General features: G+C 41.8%; 1 pseudogene; it reads left to right on the forward strand.

The window, feature by feature from the left end:
* The first annotated feature begins 3,039 nt into the window (after positions 1-3,039).
* Positions 3,040-19,595, forward strand: LOC117530531 (annotated as a pseudogene).
* The last annotated feature ends 1,724 nt before the right edge of the window (positions 19,596-21,319 follow it).

Raw genomic sequence — 21,319 nt, forward strand, 5'->3', positions numbered from 1 at the left:
TTCAGTCATAGATAGTCCAAACTTTACCTTTTTGGAATCTTTATGAGCAGACAAATAATGTAGTGGTTTTCAATTTGATTGGAGCATTTTAAATTTTGACCCCTGTGTAATTCTGTAATTGACCCCTACCTGGCCACCTTTTGAATATTCAAGTGTATCATCTTTTTTTTCAAAAGAGTTCATGTCTAAGGAGTATTTGTGCTGAATTTGATGCTTATATCACCATTTGCAGGATTTTGCTCTAAATATTCTTTTAGCTGCTGCAATATCAGCTGCAGTTTTCTAGAAGGCACATGGGAGAGTCGAGCCTCGATCTGATCTGTTCTTGTCTTTGAGTCACTCCACCATGAAAAGTGAGAACCGCTGATTCACCGTACAGAAGTTGCCCAATTCCCCAGTCACATCCACAGAAACCTGTAATGACTTTAAGGTTGTCACTGAGTTCTTTGATGGCTTCCCTCAGCTGTATCCTTCTTGCACAGTGACTCTGTTTTGCTGACTCCAAACCATTTTCCACACCGTACCAAAGTATTTCTTTGTGACTGTTGGAAATTAAGTCCAAGGTTCAGGAGTGGTAATGTTCAAATGTCCATCTCCTGACTCGTCTCAAGGAAACTGACTGGGATTTGTTTGTCCAATTACTAATGAGCATTGACAAATACAGGGAACTGTGTGTGTTAAAAAAAAAAAAAAGTCCTAAATGGTTCATATATGTAACACCTCTTGAATTAAAGCTGAAAATCTACACCAAAAAACAACTTGACTGTTGCATTTCTCCTTCATTGTTTCACCTCCCTGCTTCTTCCACCTCACACGTCTGCTGCTCCCATGCCGAGGCAGAGCTTCCAGATTCACAGTCCTGCTCCTGTCACTCTTTGCTGATTGCTGACAGCCTCGTAATATGCAGCTCAGCGTAGAACATCTGCATCCAGGGTCGATCTAGAGACACCTGTGTGTGAATGGTAAATGGAGTGCATTTATATAGCGCTTTTCCATCTGCATCAGATGCTCAAAGCACTTTACAATAATGCCTCACATTCACCCCGATGTGAGGGTGCTGCCATACAAGGCGCTCACTACACACCGGGAGCAGTAGAGGGTTAAAGACCTTGCACAAGGGCCCTTAGTGATTTTCCAGTCAGCCTGGGATTTGAACTGAGGATCTTCTGGTCTCAAGCCAACGCCTTAACCACTAGACCATCACCTCCCCTCACCCATCACCCTGTGTGGGTTTGTTTAACGTGGGAATGTCATTGTACACCAACAAACACACCCTTGACAGATCCTCATTCTGGTCTGCTGCCTAGGACGTCCCAGAAGATCTACTGCAGCCTTCATCTGTCTTCACAGCTGTTGGGTCACAAGCCACACCTCCACCTGATCCACCATTGAGACTTCTTGTTTCACCAAACCCCACTACTATCATGTTCAAGGTTCCTGTTGGATCTAAACAGGTACTGTAGCAGCCACAGCGCATATAAGGTCCCCACTGTATTCCCCTACTTGATCATGTGCACAACACGGACGAGGGGTTGGATTGTGACCCTACTGACTGCTGCACCAAACACGCAACAGATTTGTAATGGAATATTGAATATCTAAAAGTAAAATGTTTTTTAGATAATATAATGGTTACTTCTCACAAGTTTTAATGCACCTCCATCTCACTTTTGTAATCGATATTATCCAAAAAAAAGGATTTTTTACAGACAGGAATTCACTGAATGGGAGGGTGATTCTTTAACTACGGGCACTATTGGTCTTGTAAATGTAATTTCCACCACACCATTGCCTTACAATATAAAGCACCTTGGGGCAACTGTTTGTGATTTGGCGCTATATACATGTGCTCTGATGTCACTGTTTATCTCCATAGAAACTACCCAAACAATCTTTCATACAAACTGTTTAGGACATTAACAGTTTGTGGTGGAAATTACAGTAATAGTGTGGACAACTACATTTTGTTTAAAAAAATCACAACAATTGTATGACATTGAATACCCCAATTATGTTTTGATTTTTTACTGATATTTATTCAGATATTTTAAAACATTAGAAAAAACGTTTCTTTACCATTCATTTTTATCATTAAAGATCAAAAGTCTGGGTTGGGACAAGCACAAAATGGCAATATTTGCATATAATGATGCTGAAAAAAGAAGAAAAAGTCATCATAGACTACTAGAACAAATTTCTCAACACACTTTCATTGTAAGATAACTATAAAAGTGTGAAATTCCCCTTTTTTCTGTTTTTCATACAATATGATCAAAGGACATAAGTGCCCGTAGTCTAAGAATCACCCGGGAATGTTTTCATGGGATTTCCCAAAATATGGGTCCCAATGTGTGGGGATCAGAGTGCGTTTCAGTTATCAAGGATTCACATTTCTCAGTCTCCTTGCCCGGGTACTAGAGAGGAAATTTAGTCCATTAGTTGAACCTAAGAGTCAAGAGGAGCAATTTCTGTCCTGGTCGTGGAACTGTGGTCCAACTGTTTACCCCTCTCAAGGATATTATGATTAACCAGTCTACATGTGTTTTGTGGACTTGGAAAGACATGCAACAGAGTCCCACGAGGTATCCTGTTGGGGGGGTGGGGGGAGCAGTTGCGCGGTAAAGAGGGTAGATAAACTTGAAAGGGGGAGGTGTTAACATCCAGAGTAGAGAATTGCGCATGTGCAGTTGCGCGGTGGAGATCCTCTCGACGGGTAGATCATATCGTCATGTGATCTGACCAAAGTAGGAGCCTTATCCACATTCTTCACATTATATCGGACCTGTTCCCAGTGGGTGTTGGACTTCGCCGAGGCTGACCCTTTTCACCAATCCTGTACGTGTTGTTCATGGACAGTATATTAAGGAGAGGTCAGGGACAGGAGGGTCCCAGTTTGGTGACCTCAGAGTTGCATCTCTGCCTTTTGCAGATGGTGTGATTCAGTTGGCTTCATCAGGTGTTGACCTCTGATGCCACTGACCAGGTTTGAGGCAGACTGAAGTAACTGGGATGAGAAGCAGCACATCCAAATCTGAGACCATGGTCCCTGTTAGAAAGGTTGGATTTGGGTCAGGGGAGAGGTACTGCCCCAAGTGGTGGAGTTTAAGCATCCTGGGGTCTTGTTCATGAGCTGGGTAAGTTGGAGTGTGACCTCGATAGACTGAGGTTGCGTCTGATGTTTTATGCTGTACTGGTGTCACCGAACAACAATCCCCCAACCCCCCGCCCCGCCTTCACTGCGCATGCCTCATTTCGGAGCGTCAGCAGCAATTCACCGATTATCACCTTGTTTCTGCTTAAAATTGACTTTAGAATGATTTAAGAGGTTTTACTTTGTCATCTGATTGTTAATCACATTATTCCCTTGATTGCTTTGGGTGTAGAGACTCAGACTCAGAGAGTCAGTCTCAGAACGCTGCTGTGGCGCGCTGATCGCTCCCCTGTCTTTTTTATGAAATAATGCTGAATTTATGTGGAAATGATTGCTGAGATAGATGATGAGTGAGTGCAGTTTTAAGCTGAAACACATTTCTAAACTGATGGCTCTGTGGATCCGAGACCATCGTGTGCACTTTCTCTGGTTATCACAAGAGCTGGACATCAGCCATTTTCCGGCAGATTTCACTTTTAACAGATTTTGTCATGGAAGCCGAGCGAGGCTTCACACGTCACAACCGATTTGCTGATGAGCGAGACAAGGAACACCTCCATTTTGGTCTCACAGGACGGCTTTGAGATGGCGTTCAGACAGCTGTCGGTGGTTTTCCCATGGAGTGATTATCCGAGAAATTGTGGATGTGCCTGGACATGCCAAACATGTCCCGTGAGACTTCATCACGGCGTTGCTTTGCGCCATGTGGAATTCCTCCGCACGTCTGTCTCAATGTGCCGAAAAAGTGCTGATGTCCACGTCTTTTCACAATTCCTGTGCTAGTCAGACGACGTCCCGGATAAAACACAGCGTCCAGTTTGGAAATGAACGGCACATTCCACTGTTACAGGAGTTTTTGTCATGGAAAGAGGAGCGGAGGCTTCGCGCGTTAATTGGCAAAGCTTCTGGGAAAACCTGGTCTTGTTAGGAGGATGGCATCCATCCCTTTGGATGGAGTAGCTCTCATTTCTAGAAATCTGGCCAATTTTATTAAACCCTCCAAACTGTGACTATCCAGGGTTGGGACCAGGAAGCAGAGTTGTAGTCTTACACACCTCTCTGCAGCTTCTCTCCCCCTGCCATCCCCCAATACCCCATCCCCGTAGAGACGGTGCCTGCTCCTAGACCACCAATAACCAGTAAAAATCTATTTAAGCATAAAAATTCAAAAAGAAAAAATATATAGCACCTTCAACTGCACCACAGACTAAAACAGTTAAATGTTTTTATTAAACATTAGGTCTCTCTCTTCTAAGTCCCTGTTAGTAAATGATATAATAATTGATCAACATATTGATTTATTCTGCCTTACAGAAACCTGGTTACAAAAGGATGAATATGTTAGTTTGAATGAGTCAACACCCCCGAGTCACACTGTCAGAATGCTCATAGCACGGGCCGAGGGGGAGATTAGCAGCAATTTTCCACTCCAGCTTATTAATTAATCAAAAACTCAGACAGAGCTTTAATTATTTGAAAGCTTGACTTAGTCTTGTCGATCCAAATTGGAAGTCCCAAAAATCAGTTTTATTTGTTATCTATCGTCCACCTGGTCGTTACTGTGAGTTTCTCTGTGAATTTTGAGACCTTTTGTCTGACTTAGTGCTTAGCTCAGATAAGATAATTATAGTGGGCGATTTTAACATCCACATAGATGCTGAGAATGACAGCCTCAACACTGCATTTAATCTATTATTAGACTCAGTTGGCTTCACTCAAAATGTAATGAGTCCACCCACCACTTTAACCATACTTTAGATCTTGGTCTGACCCCCTTCTGTCTAATCATTTCTTAATAACATTTACATTTACTTTAATGGACTACCCAGCAGTGGGGAATAAGTTCATCATACAGTAGAGTCTTTACCTAACCTCTGTGAGTGAGATAGATTTTCTATCTATAGATAGATAGATTAGTTTTACATCCTCATTGAGCACAACTTTGGAGCTGTAGCTCCTCTGAAAAAGAGAGCCTTAAATCAATGCCTGCTCCGTTATAACTCACAAACTCGCAGCTTAAAGCAGATAACCCGTAACCGTTGGAGAGGAAATGCTTCTCACTAATTTAGAAGATCTTCACTTAGCATGGAAAAAGTCTGTTGCTCTATATAAAAAAAGCCCTCCGTTAAGCTAGGACATCTTACTACTCATCACTAATTGAAGAAAATAAGAACAACCCCAGGTTTCTTTTCAGCACTGTAGCCAGGCTGACAAGAGTCAGAGCTCTATTGAGCCGAGTATTACTTTAACTAGTAATGACTTCATGACTTTCTTTGCTAATAAAATTTTAACTATTAGACAAAAATTACTCATAACCATCCCAAAGATATCGTTCTTTGGCTGCTTTCAGTGATGCCGGTATTTGGTTAGACTCTTTCTCTCCGATTGTTCTGTCTGAGTTATTTCATTAGTTACTTCATCCAAACCATCAACATGTTATTAGACCCCATTCCTACCAGGCTGCTCAAGGAAGCCCTACCATTATTTGCTTCGATCTTAAATATGATAAATCTATCTTTATTAGTTGGCTATGTACCACAGGCTTTTAAGGTGGCAGTAATTAAACCATTACTTAAAAAGCCATCACTTGACCCAGCTGTCTTAGCTAATTATAGGCCAATCTCCAACCTTCCTTTTCTCTCAAATTCTTGAAAGGGTAGTTGTAAAACAGCTAACTGATCATCTGCAGAGGAATGGTCTATTTGAAGAGTTCAGTCAGGTTTTAGAATTCATCAGTACAGAAACAGCATTAGTGATGGTTACAAATGATCTTCCTATGGCCTCAGACAGTGGACTCATCTCTGTGCTTGTCCTGTTAGACCTCAGTGCTGCTTTTGATACTGTTGACCATAAAATTTATTACAGAGATTAGAGCATGCCATAGGTATTAAAGGCACTGCGCTGCGGTGGTTTGAATCATATTTATCTAATATTACAATTTGTTCATTTAAATGGGGATCTTCTTCACAGACTAAGGCTAATTATGGAGTTCCACAAGGTTCTGTGCTAGGACCAATTTTATTCACTTTACATGCTTCACTTAGGCAGTATTATTAGAAAGCATTGCTTAAATTTTCATTGTTACACAGATGATACCCTTATCTATCCATGAAGCCAGAAGGGACACACCAATTAGTTAAACTGCAGGAATGTCTTACAGACATAAAGACATGGATGACCTCTAATTTCCTGCTTTTAAATTCAGATAAAACTGAGGTTATTGTACTTGGCCCCACAAATCTTAGAAACATGGTGTCTAACCAGATCCTTACTCTGGATGGCATTACCCTGACCTCTAGCTGTGAGAAATCTTGGAGTCATTTTTGATCAGGATATGTCCTTCAGTGCGCATATTAAGCAATATGTAGGACTGCTTTTTGCATTTGTGCAATATCTCTAAAATTAGAAAGGTCTTGTCTCAGAGTGATGCTGAAAAACTAATTCATGCATTTATTTCCTCTAGGCTGGACTATTGTAATTCATTATTATCAGGTTGTCCAAAAGTTCCCTGAAAAGCCTTCAGTTAATTCAAAATGCTGCAGCTAGAGTACTGACAGGACTAGAAGGAGAGAGCATATTTCACCCATATTGGCCTCTCTTCATTGGCTTCCTGTTAATTCTAGAATAGAATTTAAAATTATCTTCTTACTTATAAGGTTTTGATAATCAGGTCCCATCTTATCTTAGGGACCTCATAGTACCATATCACCCATAGAGCGCTTCGCTCTCAGACTGCAGGCTTACTTGTAGTTCCTGGGTTTTTAAGAGTAGAATGGGACAGAGCCTTCAGCTTTCAGGCTCCTCTCCTGTGGAACCAGCTCCCAATTCAGATCTGGGGACAGACACCCTCTACTTTTAAGATTAGGCTTAAAACTTTCCTTTTTGCTAAAGCTTATAGTTAGGGCTGGATCAGGTGACCCTGAACCATCCCTTAGTTATTCTGCTATAGACGTAGACTGCTGGGGGGTTCCCATGATGCACTGAGTGTTTCTTTCTCTTTTTGCTCTGTATGCACCACTCTGCATTTAATCATTAGTGATTGATCTCTGCTCTCTTCCACAGCATGTGTTTTTCCTGATTCTCTTCCCTCAGCCCCAACCATCCCAGCAGAAGACTGCCCCTCCCTGTGCCTGGTTCTGCTGGAGGTTTCTTCCTGTTAAAAGGGAGTTTTTCCTTCCCACTGTTGCCAAGTGCTTGCTCACAGGGGGTCGTTTTGACCGTTGGGGTTTTTCTGTAATTATTGTATGGCTTTTGCCTTACAATATAAGCGCCTGGGGCAACTGTGTGTGATTTGGCGCATATAAATAAAATTGATTGATTTGAAGATACCATCTCTCTCCCACCTATAATTCTATGGTTTCATCTATCCTACGGAGACTCAAACCATCCTCACCTCTGAAGTGAAATAAGAACAATAACAACTTGCACTTGAAAGTGACTTCTGATTACCAGTGACTCTTAATGACTGTCATTACATCACTGTGGCATTAGTGACCTCAGAGGATAAATATCTGAGTCTCACTACTACGTTTCTTCGCATGAAGACTGAATCATCTTCAGGAACTAAACAAGTCCCGTTGACCTGACCCAACCTATGGAGTCCATTCCATTCAGCCTCTTTTTATTTATTATTGATAAATGGTGTCAGTGTGTCACACCTGTTTGAGTGACCACTCCCATCTGTCATTTATACAGAGCTTCCTTTCCTGTGTGAACCTGTTGTGAATATATACATGCGGTAGTAAAATTACGCTCCACCTTCCCATATAAAAGGTTTTGGCCTAATGCCACGAATATATGCTTATTCATACTGTTAGAATAGTTTTTTTGTATTTCTGATTTTCTTTGGAGTACTTAGTATACAAGGTTATTTGAATTATTTTCATGTCGTGGTGGATATTCATGACAACATTTTTGTTGGGGTTTTACACTAAAAATTTACCTTTTTTTCTGCTTCTAAAGATCATGTTAATAACCACGGTCATGCTGTTTAAACAGTTGTCATTTCCACATTTAGCTTGTTTAGTGTGACTAAACGGTACATAAACACTTTTAACTGTTTTATTGTTTGCAGTGTGATCCGTATTAACAGGATTGGCTGGCACACACTGCTCAACTTCCTCTTTCACATGGGACTGACGTTTGGAGTGTTTGCTGGAGCATCAACCAGATCAACTTACCATTTGTTTGTCAAATGTAAGTTATGTTTTAGTTTCAAAGCATACTGATATTCACAGTACTTTTTAAAAAACATGCTGTGCTTCATCCTTTAGACAACCGAATGTCTTCTCTGGCACAGCCAACCTAATATCACTGAGAATTTTTGATACCTTTGCAGGGAGTGAAGCTCTGAGTCCATAGGTCCGGGTGCTTCCTGTGGTACGGTCTGGGATTGAGACTTGGACACTAACGAGTAACTTAAAGCAGAATTTGGAACATGCACAGTGCTTGATATGTGTTAACATTTCTACTTCTGGTTCAACTGCTGTCAGTTGTTGCAAAACTCATTTTTCAGTCTCCCCTCAATGTATTGCCCTTAAATGTTGAAATATCAAGTTTGAATATGGATCATTCCATGAAAAGGGTCACCAATGTGTGTGATGAGGGTCAATGTTTCACTCAGCAGCAGCTTGCACAGCTTGGTTATTCAGCGAATGGTCAATCGCCTCTTTGAACCTCTGTACATTTTATTATGGTATGGTACTCACGGTAAGCCCCAGAGTGGTATTTTGGTGGTGGCTTTATTATAACCGGGACGCAAAACAATCATAAAGCAAATAATTGATGACTGTTACTTTGTTGAACTAAATCTCCCCATGGGTTTAAGGCTCTTAACATATTGAGTAAATAAGTACTTATTGAATAAATAGCAGTTTAGGACATGGGTTCCTAAACTGCTAAAACTCCTAAACACTACAGGTTACATTCAACACATTTTGGCATGCTCTCTGCAGCCATGCAGAGTGATTAAGACACTGGTCTATGGGGGGAAATAAATTTTACAGTTTATTCCCCCCATAGACCAGTGTTTTAATCACGAGTGGGGGGGATAAATTTTCCGTAGTAAATTCAGATAAATTTGTTGAAGTGATTTTTATTTTTACCAAAATAATACTTAGGTATGTCACAAATTTGTTGGGGTTTAGTGCCCCCCTTTTCAGATAAAAACTCAAAAAAAAAAAAAAAAAAAAGAAAAATTCCAAGATGACAATTCAATTCAAGATAAGTCATTCCAAAAATTCCAAGATAACTATTACTATGACCTGACGTGGTCAAGCAAAACAAGTATTAAAAAGTCTCAAATACTGAGAAAAGTTCTCATTGGGTGGTTTTCTAGTGATTTGGAAAAAAGGCATATTTTGAAAACTGTAGTGGAAACACTTTTGTGTACTAATAGCAGTGATGGGCACAATGACCAAAAATTAACTTCAATAACAGAATCAGATAACTTAAAAGTTATCTTTGATAAAGATGAACCAATAAACTACCCAAAAATGTTCAGAAGTTCAGGTAACCGATAAATTCCAGTATTGTCTCTGGTACACTTGCAACTACTAACAAGCTGATTTTGAGTTTTAATACCACGATCGCTTTTGGAAGCATCAAAGCGACAGCAGACCCAAACGAGTCAGCACTTATGTCTTTGAGTGTCCTGCCCCCTGCTGGAAGCTCCTTTTATTACATGGCTTCCAGCACAGATGCAAGCTGAGAGAGCTATGAAGCTCAACTCTCTACTCAAACACAATGATGCCGTCAGGGGAGGAGGTTTGGAAAATAAAGCAATGCTGAGTTATGGTTTGGTGTATAAATAAAATGAATACTGATAGAATAACGGTCAATTCTGTCATTTGTACAAAGTTAAAATATATATCTTTTAATGCTGAATAATGCACTAATTCTGAAGTTTTGTAACAAGCACAGACAGATCACAAGGATTCTGGGTAAAAGTGCGTGGCTAACACTGATTGGTTTGACTCGTACATTATGTAACCAACCACGTTAATGTGAGGTGTGACGTGTGTTGGTATTTACAGATAATGTGCTTTTGTAAAACATTCAATTTTTTTATTTGTAAACAAAAAGGCATTTAAAAAAATAAAGAAGCCAAGTTGTAATTAGATAACCATCTGTTACAGAAATAAATAATGGAACTGCCATGATCTACTGGTGCAAGACATTCAGTACTGAAGCTGGGTTTACACTGTGCGAGTTTTGGCCCTTTTCATCTGATTTTTCATTTGTGCAAGAATTTTTTGGATCGCACGAGTTTCAGGTCAATTGCGCGTCCTGCATTGTGTATTATACATGGGTAACGAGCTGCATTTAACATCTCACGACCACCTCCTGATCGGCGATCGTATCGTCGAATGAAAATCAAACCTGTTTGATATTCTGGTCGGCCGTCGTGAGGGTATCACTGCTGAAGCGCTACAAGCGTCCAACCTCTCGCACTGTGCCTGTGCAAACACCGCAGACCTGTCTTGTAATGTTTTGTTTTGTTTTTAAACCTTGATGTCTCCCATCGAGAGTTTTTGTAAATTAAGTTTGGAGAAAAAAAAAAGCTATGAAACATTTAAGAGGTAGGTGCTCAACTGATTTAAAATATTAAAAATGTTTGTAGCTGTTCAGCTTTGTTTACTATGTTAATGGTCTAAAAATTCAGGCGAAAATTTATTGGAAGATAATTAGTCCGATAATGGTTTTAAAGTTAACTGAAGGATAATCCAATAATGAAAACATTATCTTCGATAATTATTGGTTATCGGATTATTGGAACTGTGCCCCCACTGACTACAATCACATGACATACAGAAAGCACTGCATGAAATACATTGTGTGGCATGTTGTGGACAGAGGGAGACACTGTGAGCTTGTTAAAACTTATCACCGATAAAGTTACGCCAACATAGTATTCGAAACTTTTGCACAAATCTGTGATGGAAACCCAGCTACTGTCTCACTGCATGGTGTACAAGACACTGCAAAATTTAAGTATATTAAAGGGTTTAATTTAAGCAGGAATCTACGAAGCAGCAAACTTCAGTGGTTTCAGATGAAGTCCTCCAGGAAGAAGAAAAGTTGCAGTTCCTTGACTGGCTGCTTGAGGCTTGCTCCAATACAGAGCATATTCTCATAGGACACCATGTAAAATGTCCAACTTTAGAGCAGAAGTAAACATTTTACAGCCTGGTCTAAAAAATATTTTTGTTCCCTATAGATAGTTTCCTCCTCCATGACAAGTGTACAGGACATAGGGTTTAGGATGTATTAAACATAGTTCTGGAAAATTAGGGGTGTGGATGCTTTGAATGACAGCGGCTCACCCGAGTGTCTCTGCCTCTCATAGAGTTTGTAGCTCAGAGTCCACTCGAGTCACTTGATGTAGCTGCTTGCTGTTGTGTTGTTGCTGTCTGTTTTGTTCGGGTATTTTAGTACAAAATGGGTCTCTAAGACGTCCCTGCTGCAGTATTCGTGCTAAATGAAACTCCCCTTATTTAATGTTGAATGCTAATGGTGTAGCATGTTTAGCAACTTTTGATAGCTTCATCATTAGACCCACTTAATGCACAGTTACTGAGAAAATAAGCACTCATAACTTTTAATGTTCACACCAAAGTAAATCGTTAGAAAACTGAAATAGTCCCAAAAATATGATTTAATAAACACCCAACTGAGGTTAGCCTGTTAGCTTAACTGGTTCAGTCTTGACGAGAGGGGCATGTTCAGGCGACTTCATCCCACACTGAGTCACCCACACTCCACCACTTCATGCATTAGTGAGTTCATTGTGCTGTTGCTGTCAACATGATAATCCAGACCATGGCCCAGACACAGGCTCCATACGGCTGATAGAAACTTATGGTGACATCATGCAGCATTGTCCAGTGTATATATACAGTCTATGGTATCTTCCACACTTGTTTAAAAACTTGTAGGAAGTATTGTTTGCAGTATTTTGACTTGGCACTCTTCACCTACATTTTTGACTGTAATGGGATTTTTAAGGGCCCCCAGAGAAGTACAGTACAGAGGCCCATGGTCACTTTAACAAGGACCTGTGGTGTTTCTGTAGAAGATTAGTGAAGGCAGTGTTCTACCATCTTCTGCTCCACTGATCAGTCACGGTTTCTGTCTCCATTTCTGGAGGTGGTATTGTGCTCCACCATAGTTCTTTGTCTGCAATGCTGTGGCTGACATTCATGGCTAGAAACATCTGTAATGACGGTCCAGAGACCCACTACGGGCTCCAAGGAGGAATGGTCCAGCCCAGACATGCACCAAACCCCCATCATCAGGTAGTCTCAGCAGAATTCAGCTTTCTTGGTTATGGCCAAATGATTTCAAATCGATATGTGAATGAGAGAGATGTCATCTTGATATAGGCCTTAAGCTCAACCTTGCGTAGCTACAGACACAGAACCTACAACCCCGATTCCAAAGAAGTTGGGACGTTGTGAAATGTAAATAAAAACAGAATACAATGATTTGCAATCCTCTTCATCCTATATTCAATTGAATACACCACAAAGACAAGATATTAATGTTCAAACTGATAAACTTTATTGTTTTTGCAAGTATTTGCTTATTTGAATGGATGCCTGCAACACATTTAAAAAAAAAAAAAAGCTGGTACAGGGGCACCAAAACTGGGAAAGTTGATGAATGATCAAAGAATGCCTGTTTGGAACGTTCCACAGGTGAACAGGTTAATTGGAAACAGGTGAGTGTCATGATTGGGTATAAAGGAGCATCCCCAAAAGTCTCAGCCATTCACAAGCAAAGATGGGGCGAGGATCACCACTTTGGAACAACTGTGTGAAAAAAAGTCCAACAGTTTAAGACAATGTTTCTCAATGGTCAGTTGCAAGGAATCTAGGGATTCCATCATCTACAGTCCATATATCAGATTCAGAGAATCTGGAGAACTTTCTACACATAACGGCAAGGCCGAAAAACCAACATTGAATGCTGCCTGTGACCTTCGATCCCTCAGGCGGCACTGCATTAAAAACAGACATTGTGCAAAGGATCTTACCATGTGGCCTCAGGAACACTTCAGAAAACCATTGTCATTTAACACAGTTCGTCGCTACATCTACAAGTGCAAGTTAAAACTCTACCATGCAAAGCGAAAGCCACACATCAACACATCCAGAAACGCTGCCGCCTTCTCTGGGCCTGAGCTCATTTGAAATGGACGACACAGAGTGGAAAAGTGTGCTGTGGTCGAGTCCACATTTCAAATTGTTTATGGAAATCATGGACAAAAGAAGAAAAAGACCATCCAGATTGTTACCAGCACAAGTTCAAAGCCAGCATCTGTGATGGTATGGGAGTGTGTTAGTGCCCATGGTATGGGCAACTTACACATCTGTGATGGCACCAACATTCTGAAAGGTACATCCAGGTTTGGAGCAATACATGCTGCCATACACAATGTCTTTTACAGGGATGTCCCTGCTTGTTTTAGCAAGACAATGCCAAGCCCATTCTGCACGTGTTACAACAGCGTGGCTTCGTATAAGAGTGCGGGTACTAGACTGGCCTGCCTGCAGTCCAGACCTGTCACCCATTGAAAAGTGTGGTGCATTATGAAGCAGAAAATACGACAATGGAGACCCCGGACAGTGAACAACTGAAGTCATACATCAAGCAAGAATGGGAAAGAATTCCACCTTCAACGCTTCAACAATTAGTGTCCTCAGTTCCCAAACGCTTACTGAGTGTTGTTAGAAGGAAAGGTGATGTAACACAGTGGCAAACATATCACTGTCCCAACTTTTTTGAAACGTGTTGCAGGCATCCATTTCAAAATGAGCAAATATTTGCACAAAAACAAAGTTTAGCAGTTTGAACATTAAATATCTTGTCTTTGTGGTGTATTCAATTGAATATAGGTTGAAGAGGATTTGCAAATCATTGTATTCCGTTTTTATAATTTACATTTTACACAATGTCCCAACTTCACTGGAATTGGGGTTGTACAATAACACTACCTCTAACCTTAGTGACATGAAATTTGGGGTTCCACGAGGGTCTGTCTTAGGCCCCCTGCTTTTCTCCCTTTATACGAGTATAGCGTATAGCTCGTATAGCACCCCTTGGGCACATATTGCGGTGTTTTGGGATTACCTTTCATTGTTGCTGATGATACTCAGTGATATACAGTGGGAAAATAAGTATTTGACCCCCTGTAAGTTTAGCAGGTTTTCCCACCTACAAAGAATAGAGAGGTCTGTAATTTTTATCGTAGGTACACTTCAGCTGTGAGAGACAGAATCTTAAAAAAAAAAAAAAAAAAAAAATCCAGAAAATCACATTGTATGATTTTTAAATAACTAATTTGCAATTTATTATATAAAATAAGTATTTGGGAGCAGCATGGTGGCTTAGTGGTTAGCACTGTTGCCTCACAACGAGAAGGTCGTGGTTCAATTCCGTGGCCTTTCTGTGTGGAGTTTACATGTTCTCCCCGTGTGTGTGGGTTTTCTCTGGGTGCTCCGGTTTCCTCCCATCCAGAGACATGTGGATTAGGTGGATTGGAGTCTTTAAATTGTCTGTAGGTGTGGGTGTGTCTGTGTTTGTGGCCCAGCGACAGACTAGTGTCCTTTTCTGGGTGTACCCCGCTTTGTGCTCTATGACTGCTGGGATAGGCTCCAGCCCTCCCGTGACCCTTAATTGGACGAAGCGGTAGAAGATGAATGAATGAATGAAAATAATATTTGATCCCTAGAAAACAGAGCTTAACAATTGGTACAGAAACATTTGTCTGCCATTACAGAGGTCAGACGTTTCCGTACTTCTTGACCAAGTTTTCACACACTGTGACAGGGATTTTGGTCCACTCCTCCATACAGATCTTCACCAAATCTTTCAGGTTTGGAGTTTCAGCTCCCTCCAAAGATTTATTGAGTTCAGGTCTGGAGACTGGACAGGCCACTCCAGACCTTGAATGCTTCTTACAGAGCCCCTCCTTAGTTGCCCTGGCTGTGTGTTTGGGGTCATTGTCATGCTGGAAGACCCAGCCATGACCCATCTTCAATGCTCTTACTGAGGGAAGGAGGTTGTTGCCAAAATCTCACAATACATGACCCATCCATCCTCCCTTCAATAGGGTGCAGTCGTCCTGTCCCCTTTGCAGAAGAGCACCCCCAGAGTATGATGTTTCCACCCCCATGCTTCACGGTTGGGATGGTTTTCTTGGGGTTGTTCTCATCCTCTAAACATGGTAAGTGGTGTAGATTCCAAAAAGCTCTATTTTGGTCTTATCTGATCACCTGACCATCTCCCGTGCCTCCTCTGGATCATCCAGATGGTCACTGGTGAACTTCAAATGAGCCTGGACATGTGCTGGCTTGAGCAGGGGGACCTTGCTGCCCTGCAGGATTTTAAACCATGACAGCATCATGTTACTAATGTAATCTTTGTGACTTTGGTCCCAGCTCTCTTCAGGTCATTGCAAAGGTCCTCCTGTGTAGTTCTGAGCTTTCTCAGAATCATCCTTACCCCACAAAGTGAGATCTTGTATGGAATCCCAGACCGAGGGAGATTGACAGTCATCTTATGTTTCTTCCACTTTCTAATAAATAATCATAACAGTTGTTGTCTTCTACCAAGCTGCTTGCCTGTTGTCCTGTAGTCCATCCCAGCCTTGTGCAGGTCTACAGTTTTGTCCCTGGTGTCCTTAGACAGCTCTCTGGTCTTGGCTATGGTGGACAGGTTGGAGTGTGATTGAGTGTGTGAACTGGTGTCTTTCATACAGGTGACAAGTTCAAACAGGTGCAATTAATACAGGTAAAGAGTGCAGAATAAGAGGGCTTCTTAAAGAAAAATTAACAGGTCTGTGAGAGCCAGAATTCTTGCTCTTTGGCAGGCGATCAAATACTTATTTCATGCAACAAAATGCAATTAATTATTTAAAAATCATAGTGTTTTTTTTTTTTTTTAGATTCTGTCTCTCACAGTTGAAGTGTACCTACTATAAAAATTACAGACCTCTCCATTCTTTGTAGGTGGGAAAACCTGCAAAACTGGCAGGGGGTCAAATACCTATTTACCCCACTGTATGCTGATAACTGCTGGTAATCTCATTCACATAAATCCTTAGAAGATTGCCTTGTATCAGTGAAAAGCTGGATATCTAGCAACTTCCTACTTTTAAACTCTGATAAGACTGAAATGATGGTTCTTGGTTCAGTTGGACATCGGCATCAATTTGACCAGTTAACGCTTAGCCTAGGTTCGTGTGTTATACATCACACTGACAAAGTGAGGAACCTTGGGTGATTTTTGATCCTACGTTGTCCTTTGACTCCACATTAGAAATATTATGAGGACTGCTTTCTTCCACCTGCGAAATATAGCGAAGATTTGTCCCATCCTGTCTATGGCTGATGCTGAGACCCTGATTCATGCATTTGTTTCTTCTAGATTGGACTACTCTTTTCTGGTTTACCCAGTCCATCATTAGGGTCTCCAATTGGTTTCAAAATGTTGCTGCCAGACTTTTGACAGGAAGCAGAAATTTGACCACATTACATCCATTTTGGCATCTCTTCACTGGCTTCCTGTCCCAGTGAGATCAGATTTTAAGGTTCTGCTACTAGCCTATAAATGTTTTCACAGACTGGCACCTCCCTACTTAGCTGACATATTTAAACCCTACGTACCGGCCCAGGCTTTGTATTCTCAGTGTGCAGGACTACTTTGTGTCCCTAGTGAATAAAAAGTCTGTGGGTCACAGAGCTTTCTCTTATCATGCCCCTGTTCTGTGAAATGCGGTCTGATACAGATGGAAAAGTGCATATAAATGCAGTCCATTTACCATTTAATTATCTCCCTGCATCAATAAAACGGTCAGATCCTTATGAATCACGGATCAGCTATGATCTGTTACACCACTGGTATCAACATCTTGCTCGAGCTTGACAACAACACAGAGCTGTGATACCCCAACAGTCTTCAATCCAGTTCAAATGATTTATTTGCTGTTGTGCCAAACAGACACAGATCAAACTGTTATACACAGTAAGTAAAGTTTCAATTTTGGTCCCAGTAAAATTGCAGTAATTGCTTTCAGTGTCCATTCCTATAAATTATTAGGAGATGAAATGTACATGTTGATTATATGTATGGAATGTGGATGTCCATAAAATCATGATTTCCTTCTGTGTTTGCAGCTTTTACCTCGTGAGTGATGGTGTTCCTCTCATAATCGTCAGTGTTACAGCAGCATTTGATTGGATAACTATGGGAGCAGTGGATGACGCTTTATAGTAAATATTGTTTCTGAACAATTACAGTTTATTAATTTAATACAGTGGTCCCTCGTTATTGTGGGAGTTATGTTCTAAAAAGCCCGCGATAAGCGAAATCCGCGAAGTAGTCAGCACTATTTTTTGCAATTATTATAGATGTTTTAAGGCAGTAAAAACCCCTCACTACACACTTTATACACTTTTCTCAAACAGGCATTAACATTTTCTCACTTTCTCTCCTGTGTAAACACTCTCTTTTTCTTCTTCTGTGTGAGAGATTATAAACAGACACACGCAGAACTCTCCCTTCGCTCACTGCCTCCGGAGGTACAGATGCGGGAACCGCAAATAATCCAAGTCCTCTCTCGGTGGCCACGGAGCTCTGCGGCTGCGGTCAACATCCGCATCAAACAGTGAGCGTAGTCTCTGGACCTGTTGCCAGATTTGGCGCAGCTCTGCACAGCAGAGGGGGCGGTGTGAGTGGCCCGCTACTGCGTTTACCGAGCCTGCAGAAAGCGCATCGGGGCAGTGAGAGCAATCGCGGTGATGCCGACCAGTGCCGCGACCAGCCCCCCTGATAAGGATGCAGAACACAATGCGCTGTTAGGAAAAAAAAGTATGCAAAATTGCACAAAAAATCCGCGAAACTGCGAGGCCACGAAAGGTGAACCGCACTATAGCGAGGGACCACTGTACATAGAAATAATAAATACGTGTGTGTGTGTGTGTGTAAAATACGGTTTCTCTCCTCTCTTTTTTTCAGTTGCTGGGTGGCATGGGAACCAAGCCTGGGGAGTTTTTATGCCCCCGTGGCTCTTTTAGTCTTCGTCATTTTGGTCTATTTTCTGTGCACCTACATTCAGCTGAAGCGCCACTCGGAGAGTACGAGCTGAAAGTGCTGATTGAGGAAAGCAGCAGTTCTCCTCCATTGAATCCAGCCATCAAGCTCGCACCGAACCCATGGCAGCTCCCGGAGACTCGGCTTTTGCTGCAGGTGTATCAGTACTGGCCAATGAGCACTCGTTTAAAACTCAGCTTGGGGCCACAGCTTTCACACTTTTTCTCTTTCTGGCTACCTGGGCTTTGGGGGCACTGGCAGTGTCACTGGGCCATTTCCTGGATAGATCTTCAGCTGTTTGTACGGGGCTTTCTGTGTCACTTGGGACTATTTCTTCTCATCCAACACTGTGCCAAACGTGATGATGTTTGGCATCGTTGGTGGGCCTGTTGTTCCTCCAAGTCAGAGGGTTTGAATGGAAGTGGACAGAAACAAGAGGTCCATCACCGCAGGTGTGCTGCCATCTCAACGCACCATGGTCAGGCGAGCAGCTACTGTCCTCACACCACTGTACAGCTGCAAGTAACAAATTCCACCAGCTCCTCAGAGCCCAGCTATGAGTCCAACGGGCCAAGTGCCTTCAATGAACCCTGGTACGGAACCCTCCACATATCCACCATCACTTCCTGATGAAGTTCCTTGTCCCACACTTCCTCTCCAGCGCTACTTCACAGACAGAACAAGTCGCACTCATTTAACCAGCCACGACCCTACCTCCAGGACTACCATTCACGCTTGACGTCTACCAGTATGGATGGCAGTGTGCACAGCTCGCACTTGGACAGCCCTTACTCTGCACACCGCTACAACAGCTCAGCCCCGTCTCCACCAACCCACTCCCCGACCTCCAACTGCGGTGCCCTAGCCCTCATCTGGATAAGCTTCCCTCTTGTCACAGCTTGCAAAGCCAGACTTCCTGGCACAGTGTACAAGACCCTCTTACTTCCTGTCACAACCCCACCTATGACATGCAAGACAGCATGTTTTCTTGCCATGGTGTGTTCCTGCCTTCTCACGGGGTCCACACCTGCCAGTGGCACACTTACGGTGCTCCCTTAACTGATCATTCTTCCACCATAAGCTGCCGTGAGAGGTCTGAGCCCTTAACACTGCCGTATCTCCAAGGTACGGGTGGATACGCCAACATCCCAAAGACCGCAGACAAAGATTGTCTGTGCTTGGAGGCAGAGCAAAAGGGCTTCCCAAGAAACACTTTGCCTCGCCAGCATGCCACCGTTGGCCAGCGAAGCGTGATCACCCGAAACAGGATCTGCAGGAAGATGCTCCGTTTAATTCCGATGTGGGAAACGTGTGGACTGGGCCTTGGAAAAATGAAACCACGGTGTAGTTTTGTTGTACCTACCAGACCTCCCAGCAGCCCTGTAGTCAGATTACACTGCCTTCAGCTTTATTTGAATTTTTTGCAAGGCACTGATGCTCCCAGTGGTACTTCAGAAACCTTTAGTACAAACCTTATTTCAGCGTTAATTTGGTGAAAATAAGAACACAGTTTTTTGTAAAGCAGTGGTCCTGCATCTTGTTTCTGGAGATCACCTGTCTGGCACATTGTCCTTCTTACCTGCTCTTGTCAGGTGTGCAGCCAGTTAAAAGCTGGCAGACACCAAACATGTCTTTTTCAGATGTGGGCAGAACAGGGATGGATGGGAAATGTGCAGCGCAACAGAGTGAGTACCGTATTTTCCGGAGTACAAGTCGCACCTGTTTTAAAAAATGTCTTGCAAAGAAAGAACCCACATAAATCGCACCTTTTTCTGTTATAGGCTCTTTAATTTGGGTTTTTGTGTGTTGTTGTGGAGTTTATTGTCATTATTCCTTAATTGTTAGTTTATTTTGTTTAGTGCTTTGATTCCTCAAAGTCCTGTAGTCATTATTAGTATTGATCATGAAAGTGTGATATTATTTATTTATTTATTTATTTGTTTACTTTTCCAGTATTTCATCCACACACAACCGATGTTTATGGAGCTTGAAAATTGGTCCCAGAATGGATAAATCTCAGAATGCTGTTTTTGCGCGTTTTCATATGTACAACCAATATGCACCTTTTGTGAAATGATTTTCTCGTCTTTTTCTTCTGTTTGTATGAAGCACGCAAACTTTATGTACGCTCCACGTCTTTTTTTTTTTTCTTTTTTTCTGTGGAGCGTTGCAGCACCGTATACAGGCCTAGTATATATACTACAGTGTTTTCAGTGTTTTTGTGTGTACTCAGATATTTCTTGAAATGGTGCCGTGTTTACGGAACACTTTTTGAAAACGATAAAGAAAAAGTATCATATAGGGAAAGTTCAGTTTCTGTGTGGACAACACCCAAGTCTCAGGACCTCCCAAAGTTTAAAAAGAAAAGAAAAAAGTGACTTATATTCCGGAAATACAGTAACTACTGTTAAAGTTGTAAATATAAGTTTAAATGTATGTACTTTAAAGTTGCAATCTATAAGATAGTTTTTAAGGTGCAGATCAGGTACACAGTAAAATCAACAGTGTTAATTTAACACTGTCAGCGTACATATGGTCCCACTCTGTCCAGAATAGGACCGTGTGTACATTGACAGTGTTAATTTTACACTGCCAGTGTTAGTTTTACATTGATGATTTTACTGTGTAGGACCACTAGAGCCAGCTCGGGGGGGACCACTGGAACTGGCTCAAATAGGAGGATCACTAAAGCAGGCTCGGGTGGGACCACTGGAGCCAGCTCGGGCTGTGTTGGTGTGTTGCCCTCACTAAGTTGTTCTGGTTTTCTTTCTGGACACAGTACAGGTTAATTGTTGTTGTTTGTGTGCTGGCAGATTCACAAAGGATACTTTACTAAATCTTTATTTCTGTGGAAAGGAGGAAGGTAACCGATGGCCACAAGATGTAAACATGGCTGCTAGTGTCCTGTCCAGCATGCTAGCTGCAAAAACACAACAGAATCGCATAAACCACATACACGTTAACGTCTGTGAATATATACTATTTATCATACTCATATGTATATAAACGTAAGTCCCTTCGGCTGCTCCCTTGTTTTGCACACAGGGACGCCACAGTAAATTCAAGGTGTGG

The sequence above is a fragment of the Thalassophryne amazonica genome, chromosome 18 (assembly GCF_902500255.1).
Source record: "Thalassophryne amazonica chromosome 18, fThaAma1.1, whole genome shotgun sequence".
Classification (NCBI taxonomy): domain Eukaryota; kingdom Metazoa; phylum Chordata; class Actinopteri; order Batrachoidiformes; family Batrachoididae; genus Thalassophryne; species Thalassophryne amazonica.